The sequence below is a fragment of the Otolemur garnettii genome, unplaced genomic scaffold (genome assembly GCF_000181295.1).
Source record: "Otolemur garnettii isolate 467f Iridium unplaced genomic scaffold, OtoGar3 scaffold00083, whole genome shotgun sequence".
Classification (NCBI taxonomy): domain Eukaryota; kingdom Metazoa; phylum Chordata; class Mammalia; order Primates; family Galagidae; genus Otolemur; species Otolemur garnettii.
The window spans coordinates 8,508,827-8,517,998 of record NW_003852478.1 but is presented as its reverse complement, the minus strand read 5'-3'; the positions used below and the strand labels follow the sequence as shown (position 1 = coordinate 8,517,998).

Genomic DNA, 9,172 nt, shown 5'->3' with positions numbered 1-9,172 from the left:
TAGGCACCGATCCGATACTTTTTCTTCTATTCTTGAGATACTTTACTCAGAAGGATATGTTCAGCTCCATCCAGGTAAACATAAAAGTTGTGAAGTCTCCATCTTTTTATGGCTGCATAGTATTCCATGGTGTACATATACCACAATTTGTTAATCCATTCATGGGTCGATGGGCACTTGGGCTGTTTCCATGTCTTGGCAATTATGAATTGGGCTGCAACGAACGTGCTGGTACAAATGTCTTAGTTGTAAAGTGATTTTCGATTATCTGGATCTATACCTAATAGAGAAATTGCTGGATTGAATGGTAGATGTACTTTTAGTTCCTTGAGTGTTCTCCAAACTGCTTTCCAAAAAGGTCATATTACCTTGCATTCCCACCAGCAGTGTAGAAGTGTTCCCTTCTCTCTGTGGCCATGCCAACATCTGTAGTTTTGGTATTTTGTTATGTGGGCTGGTCTTCCTGGAGTTAGATGATATCTCAAAGTAGTTTGGATTTGCGTTTCTCTGATGATTAAAAATGATGAGCATTTTTTCATGTGTTTGTAGGCCATGCACCTGTCTTCATCAGAGACGTTTCTGTCCAGGTCTCTTGTCCACATAGAAATGAGGTTATTGAGCTGGGAACAGTGGCTCATGCCTGTAATCCTAGCACTCTGGGAGGCTGAGGTGGGTGGATTGCTTGAGCTTGCAAGCTTGATTGCTTGAGTTCAAGACTAGCATGAGCAAAAGTGAGATCCCATTTCTACTAAAAATAGAAAAAACTGAGGCAAGAGTATCTCTTGAGCCTGAGCTGGAGGTTGCTGTGAGCTATGACTTGAGCCCAAGTTGGATGTTGCTGTGAGCGATGATGCTACAGCACTCTACCCAGAGTGATAGCTTGGGACTCTGTCTCAAAAAAAGAAAAGAAATGGGGTTACTTGTTCTTTTCTTATAGTTTGAGTTCTCTGTGGATTCTAGTTATCAGACCTTTGTCAGAAGCATAGCCTGCAAAAATCTTCTCCCATTCTGAAGGTTGTCTGTTTGCTTTACTTATTGTGCTCTTGGCTGCGCAAAAGCTTTTTCGTTTGATCAGATCCCAGTAATGTATTTTTGGTGTCGCTTCAATTGCCCAGGGGATCCTCCTCATAAAATATTCTCCCAAGCCAATTTCTTCAAGTGTTTTCCCTGCACTCTCTTCTAGTATTTTTATGGTTTCATGTCTTAAGTTTAAATCTTTTATCCAGCGAGAATCAATTGTTAATGGTGAAAGGTGGGGGTCCAGTTTCAGTCTTGTACAGGTCATCAGTCAGTTCACCCAGCACTGTTTGTTAAATAGGGAGTCTTTCCCTCATTTAATATTTTTGATAGGCTTGTCGAAGATCAAATGGTGATACATAGCTGGGTTCATCTCTTGGTTCTCTATTTTGTTCCATAAATCTACCACTCTGTTTTTGTGCCAGTACCATGCTGTTTCGATCACTATAGATGTATAGTATAGCCTGAAGTCCGGTAATGTGATACCTCCTAATTTATTCTTATTTCTGAGTAATGTATTTGCTATTTGAGGTTTTTTCTGATTCCATATAAAATGAAGTACTATTTTTTCAAGTTCTTTAAAGTATGACAATGGTGCTTTAATGGGGATTGCATTAAATCTGTGGATTGCTTTGGGTAATATGGACATTTAAACAATGTTGATTCTTCCCAGCCATGAGCATGGTATGTTTTTCCATTTGTTAACATCTTTAGCTATTTCTTTTCTCAGAGTTTCATAGTTCTTTTTATAGAGATCTTGCACATCCTTTGTTAGGTAAATTCCCAGATATTTCATCTTCTTTGGCACTACTGTAAAAGGAATACAGTCCTTCACTGTATTTTCAACTTGACTATTGTTGGCATCTATAAAAGTTACTGATTTGTAAGTATCAATTTTGTATCCTGAGACGCTGCTATATTCCTTGATCGCTTCTGAGAGTTTTGTAGTTGAGTCCCTGGGATTTTCCAGATATAGGATCATATCATCAGTGAAGAGTGAGAGTTTCAACTCCTCTGACCCTATTTGGATAGCCTTGATCACCTTCTCTTGCCTGGTTGCAATGGCCAGGACTTCCATTACTATGTTGAATAGCAGTGGAGACAATGGGCAACCTCACCTAGTTCCCCATCTCAGTAGAAATGTTTTCAGTTTTGCTCCATTCAATATGATATTGGCTGTGAGTTTGCTGTAGATGGCCTCTATCGGTTTAAGAAATGACCTGTCTGAGCCTATTATCTTAAGTGTTCTGATCATGAAAGGATGCTGGATATAGTATAAAAGGCTTTTTCTGCACCAATTGAGAGAATCATATGGTCTTTATTTTTTATTTTATTTATGTGATTCATTATCTTTATAGATTTGCATATGCTGAACCAACCCTGTAACCGTGGAATAAATCCAACTTGATCATGGTGTATAATTTTTTTGATGTGTTATTGAATTCCTTTTACTAAGATCATATTGAATATTTTTGCATTGATATTCATTAATGATATTGGTCCGTAATTTTCTTTCTTTGTTGCATCCTTTCCTGGTTTGAGGATCAGGGTGATATTTGCTTCAAAGACTGTGTTGGGAAGTATTCCTTCTTTTTCTGTGCTTTGGAAGAGGTTGTATAATATAGGTACTAGTTCCTCTTGAAAGGTGTGATAGAATTTGGATGTGAAGCCATCTGGTCCTTTTCCTTCTGATTTTCATACTTCTGGGAATAGACATTTTTATAGTAATCATTGAGCATTTTGTTTGAATTTCTGAGGTGTCTGTTGTTATTTCTCCTTTATTGTTTCCGATAGACGATATTAGAGATTTTACTTTTCTATTTCTGGTTAGGTTGGCCAAAGGTTTATCAATTTTATTAATCTTTTCAAAAAACCAACTTTTTGTTTTGTTGATCTTCTGAATGATTCTTTTGTTTTCAATTTCATTTAATTCTGCCCTAATTTTGGTTATTTCTTTTCTTCTGCTGGGTTTGGGGTTGTAATGTTCTTCCTTTTCCAGTTGCTTGAGATGATCCATTAAGTTGTTGGCTTCTTCTCTTTCTGTTTTCTTGATGAAGGCTTCCAATGCTATAAATTTCCCTCTTAGGATTGCCTTTGCAGTACCCCACAGGTTTTAGTTGTTTTTTTGTATTTGTTTTTGTTTTTTTATTTTGAGACAGAGTCTCATTTTATTGCCCTTGGTAGAGTGTTGTGGTGACATAACTCATAGCAACCTCCAACTCTTGGGCTCAAGCTATTCTCTTGCCTCAACCTCCCGAGTAGCAGGTACTACAGGTGCCCGCCACAATGCTTGGCCATTTTTTGTTGCACTTTGGCTGGGGCCAGGTTTGAACCCACCACCCTTGGTATATGGGGTTGGTGCCCTACCCATTGAGCCACAGACACTGCCCCCCCCCAGGTTTTTTGCTTGTTTGTTTGTTTGTTTGTTTGTTTTGAGACACAGTCTAACTTTGTTGTCCTTGGTAAAGTGCTGTGGAATCATAGCTCACAGCAACCTGAAACTCTGGAACTGAAGCAATTCTCTTGCCTCAGCCTCCCAAGTAGCTGGGACTATAGGCGCCCGCCACCACACTGCCCACCTGTTTTTTGGTTGTAGTTGTCATTGTTGTTTGGTGTGCCTGGGCTGGACTCAAACCCACCAGCTCCAGTGTATGTGGCTGGTGCCCCAGGCTCTGAGCTACAGGTGCCGAGCCAACACAGATTTTGATAATTTGTGTCTTCATTATCATTTTGTTGGTGATTGGTGATTTCCTTCATAATCTCATCTTTGACCCAGCTATCATTCAACTAAGATTATTTAGTTTCCATGACCTTGTTTGAGTATGAAGATTCCTGCTGCTGTTGAGTTCATCTTTTATTCCATGGGGTTTTGAGAAGATACAAGGAATAATTTCTATTCTTTTAATTTGCTCAGGTTGGATTTGTGTCCTAAGATATGATCAATTTTGGAGGATGATCCATTGGCTGATGAGAAGAATGTATATTCAGTTTTATTAGGATGAAAAGTTCTGTAGAGGTCTGTTATGTCCATTTGTTCTAGGGTCAGGCTTAAGTCTAATATTTCTTTGTTTAGTTTCTTCTTGGAAGATCCACCCAAGACTGTCAAAGGGGTGTTACAATCTAAAACTATTATAGTGCAGGAAGATATCAAGTTGTTCATCTCCATTAGGATTTGCTTTATAAATTGAGGAGCATTCTGGTAGGGTGCATAAATGTTAATTATCAAAATCTCTTCATGTTGGATGTTTCCCTTAATGAATATGTAGTGACCATCCTTATCTTTCTTTATCTTTGTTGGGGTTTAAAGCAGGCGTCCTCAAACTACAGCCCATGGGCCACATATAGCCTGCCCAGGACATTTATCAGGCCTGCCAGGTGTTTTTGCCACTACTGCCTGTCCTGCTTAGCAGCCGACTCATACTGGGACCCACAGCCTGGCCCTCCAGTGGTCTGAAGGACAGTAAACTGGCCCCCTGTTTAAAAAGTTTGAGGACCCCTGGTTTAAAGCCAATTGTATTTGTTACTAAAATTGCAACCCCTGATTTTTTCTGATTTCCATTTGCCTGTACTATAGATGCCCATCTATAATATATTCTGAGTCTATTTTTATCCTTTCAGGTAAAATAAGATTCTTGTATGCAGCAGATATCTGATCTGAGTTTATGTATCCAGTCAGCCAACCTATGCCTCTTTGGAGTACAATTTAAACCATTCACATTAATTGAGAGAATTGATAAACCTGGTGGTGTTGTGGGTGTCATGTTTTTCGAATGTCCAGTGGACATTTTTAATCCTTTCACCACTGTGGAAGTTGGATTTGTTCACAAATTTCTGAGTGAGTTAACTTTGGTGGTAGAGCATTGTGCTGGTCATTGTGGAGGATGGGTCTAAGAATATCATAAGCAGCTGGTTTAGTTATAGCAAATTTCTTCAATATGTGTATGTCATTAAAGTATTTGATTTCTACTTCACAAATGACACTCGGTTTAGCTGGATAAGGGTTCCTAGTCTGGAAGTTGTTTTGTTTTAGGAGATGGAAGATCAGTGATCATCTTCTGGCTTGAAACGTTTTGGTTGAGAGATCTGCAGTTATTCTGATATTTCTCCCTTTGTAGGTGATGCTTTTCTTACATCTGGCTGCTTGTAGAATTTTCTTCTTAACTTTGGCAAAGTAGATCACAGTGTGTCTAGGAGATGCTTTGTTTGAGTTGAGTCTTGCTGAGGTTCTGAAACTCTCTACTATCTGGATTTCTGTATCTCTGGCCATGTTTGGGAAATTCTCCATAATCTCTTGGAGTAGAGCATCTGTACCTTTAAGGCCATCCTCTTCTCCTTCAGGAATTCTTATAAGATGAATGTTTGATCTTTTGGAGTGATCCTACAACTCTCTCAGGGAGTGATCAGTTTTTGCTCTCCATTTGTCTGCCTCTTTGAGCATTTGGGAATGTTCAAAAACTTTGTCTTAAATTTCAGTGATCCTTTCTTCTGCCTGGTCAACTCTTTTACTGGGGGATTCTACTATATGTCAGAGCTCCTCAAATAACTTTTTCATTGCCTTAAACTCTGCTATCTCTTTTCTCATTATGTCCATATCTTTGGTGACCTTGTCTTTGAAATCATTAATTTCTTGAGATAACGTTAGAACTACTCTTTGGATTTCAATTTCTAACTTTTCTTCCATTCTATTCATCTTATTTGCCATCCATATTCTGAACTCAGTTTCTGACATTTTAGCTATTTGTCTGTACATGACATCTTCTGTTGTATCTCCTTTGTCATTCCTTGGAGGCATGATCTGCTCTGGTTATTCATGATGCCAGAGTTCTTCTGTTGGGTCCGCACCATATTTATTTTCCACCGTTTGGTTATTAGAACTGGTAGGGTGAGATTGAATTGGGGTTCCCATGTAGTAGAGATAATCAGCCCCTTACCAAAGTACTAGGCTTTGTAATTGTGGCTTATTCCCTACAACCTTACAATGCCCCCTTTCAGAATATTGGCTGGAGACTCTGAGGACCTACTTGGTGAGAAAGCACAAGCTAGCTCTGTTTTCAGCCAACCTCTACCCTATTGTAAGAAGCCATGGTATTAGGTTTAAATCTCATCTATGGAGAGATACAGACAGCTGTGGTGCCCTGCCCCCACCCTTCAGGTCTTTTCCACTACAGAACTTCGAAGGTCAACCTCAGAGTGTCCCAGGATGGACAGCCCCAGACATGAGTTCCAATCAATTTGTCTCAAGCAGTACAAACCCTGCTCAGCAGAGAGGGATCCAAGGGTCAACAGCACAATTGGAGCCAGGGATCCATGCCCCCTCCTGCCAGATTAGGTCCATACTGATGTCCACGTCTCTGTTTGCCTGCCCAGTTGGAGCCAGGGACTATGCCCCTGCTCACCATTCTCAGTCCACACCTAGCAATCCTCTGCTCACCAGCCCTGCTGGAGTCAGGTCTCAGTCCACACCCAGCAAGGATCTGCTACCCAGCCCAGATGGAGTCAGGGGGCCATGCCCCCACCCTCAGGTCTCAGTCCACACCTGGCAAGCATCTGCTCACCCACTGAACTCAGTCCACAACAAGCAATCACTCTCCCGCTTGTAGGCACCATCAGAGCCAGGGGTTCTGCACCCCTTCCCACCACAGCCCAAACTGAGGGTCAACACCACCACTGACTGGGCAAAGTCATAACCAGAGGACTGCTCCTCCTCCCACCAGGGGTCCCTTTCTTCCCAAGACCTCTTTCTTCCCCAGTAGTCACAGATTCTGTCCTGATGTTCAGCAGTCCATACTATGCCCAGATCTCTCAGGAAAAGACCAAACACTCTGTGCTCTTCAGGGGACAGAACTTCAGACTGCCATGCAAAGGGAGAAGGGTGGACTAGGAGTTGAGAATTGTGGGGGAAAAATATATAGGCACCTTTACTTTATAAAATATTTCCATCTCTAATATATTACTAGATGGTCAATGTTATGCCTGGCAGGGTGGTGTCTAGGTGCATAAGTGAAGACCTCCCTGGAGAAAGAGATCAATGTTTAGCAGCTCTTTCCAGTGAGGTGCCTTTTGTTCCCTGTTCACTGGCAGAGAGTCCACAGTGGGCCTCCCACTTGGGGAAGGGGTCTCCCATCCTCTAGTCGATAGGCTCTGTACCTGTAATTTGTTTTTTTATAAACATATTTGTACCAGAATGTTTATTGCAGCCCAATTCATAATAGCTAAGTTATGGAAGAAGTCCAAGTGCCCATTGACCCATGAATAGATTAATAAATTGTGGTATATGTACACCATGGAATATTATGCAGCCTTAAAGAAAGATGAAAACTTTATCTCTTACATGTTTACATGGATGGAGCTGGAACATATTCTTCTTAGCAAAGTATCTCAAGAATGGAAGAAAAACTATCCAATGTACTCAGCCCTACTATGAAACCAATTTACAGCTTTCTCATGAACCTTATAACCCAATTATGTAGCCCAAGAAGAAGGGGAAGAGGGAGGGGAGGGGGAGGATAGGTGGAGGGAGAGCAATTGGTGGGACCACATGTACAGTGCATCTTATAAGGGTACATGTGAAATTTACTACGTGTAAAATATAGATGTCTAAACACAAGTAAGAAAATGCAGTAAAGGCTATGTTAACCAGTTTGATGAAAATATTCCAAATTGTATATAAAACCAGCACATTGTACCCTATGATTACATTAATATACACAGCTATGATTTAATAAAAATTAAAAAAAATAGTTAAAAAGTTTTGTTTTTTTAAATGCTCTTCCTTGGAGTCATAGCTTGCCACTTTTGGCTTTACAGAGTCTGATTCTGTCCAGTTTTTCTCTTCTGGTCTGTCCTGTACATTTTAATGTACATTTAATATTTTGTCCTATTTCTTTTTTCTCTTTAACATAATATAAATGAGAACTTACAGGCATGTAAACATAGTTTATATGTGTACTTTTTAAAAACTATTTTTGGATAGTTTTATTCATATGTTTATATATATATATTGATGGTACATATGACATTTTGATATATATTTAAATACTAATTTTTGAATCTTGAGTAATTGGGGGTTAGAGATGAGAATTAGATACAAATATTAGGACTTTATTTTTTGTATTTTTGTGTATTTTTTGTATTTGTGTGTATTTTTTGTAAGCACTTAAACATTTAAATAGATATCAGAGCCATTTTTTTTGTATTTTGTGTATTTTGTGTATTTTTTGTAAGCACTTAAACATTTAAATAGATATCAGAGCCATTTTTTTGAATTTAAGAATATGATTGTATTTATATTATAGAGTAGTTGAAAAAAGTCTTGGCTGGTAAATTTCATGGTGATTGCCATACTGATAATACTTTTCTGACACGGGTAATTGTTAATTGTTAATTTTATGGAAACCATAAAGTATAAATTTTTTTTTCATGAAGTTTAATATGAAATGTTTAAGAAAAGAGGGTGGCACCTGTGGCTTAAAGGAGTATGGCACTAGCCCCATATACCAGAGGTGACGGGTTCAAACCTGACTCTGGCCAAAAACTGAAAAAAAAAAAAAAAAAAAGAAAGAAAAGAAGCACAACAAGATATCCCTTATGAATAAGTAGTTTGTTTCTCTTTGATTTTTTTAAAATTGCCATTCTGTACATGTCGTATTAGGAAGCTATCTTCTGAATTTTTATTGCATTAACATAACATAGTTTACCAAAATTTTCCCTCAATTTCAATCTACATTTCTATGGAAATAGTGTAAAATTATTCTAACTTTGATACAATTCTATTATATATATTTTTTCTTGTCCATGTGTTATCACATACAACATGTATTTTAAAGAAATTATTCCATTCTAACAAAATGCTGAGATATTAAATATAGTTAATTATGAAGTGCCTGTCAATTTCTGTTTCAGCTCTTATTGAATATACATACAACTGACAAAATGTCTGAAAGGAGAATCTGTTATGTTGATAGGAAGTTATTTTTAAATATATTATTCTGATGATACTGCTAGTCATTGGAAATTTTCAGATATAAATACAAAGATTCTCTACCCAAGTCCTTGATTCACTCTTTGTGTAGTTATTATAGTTGAAAGTGGCTTTGGGCTCGGCGCCTGTGGCTCAAGTGGCTAAGGCGCCAGCCATGTACACCCAAGGTGGCGG

The 9,172-nt window shown here is 38.7% G+C and overlaps 1 protein-coding gene across 1 annotated transcript in view; it reads left to right on the top strand.

Moving 5' to 3' along the window:
• NMU (neuromedin U) overlaps window positions 1-9,172 on the top strand; it is a 35,150-nt gene that overhangs the window by 23,989 nt on the left and 1,989 nt on the right. The window lies entirely within an intron of this gene.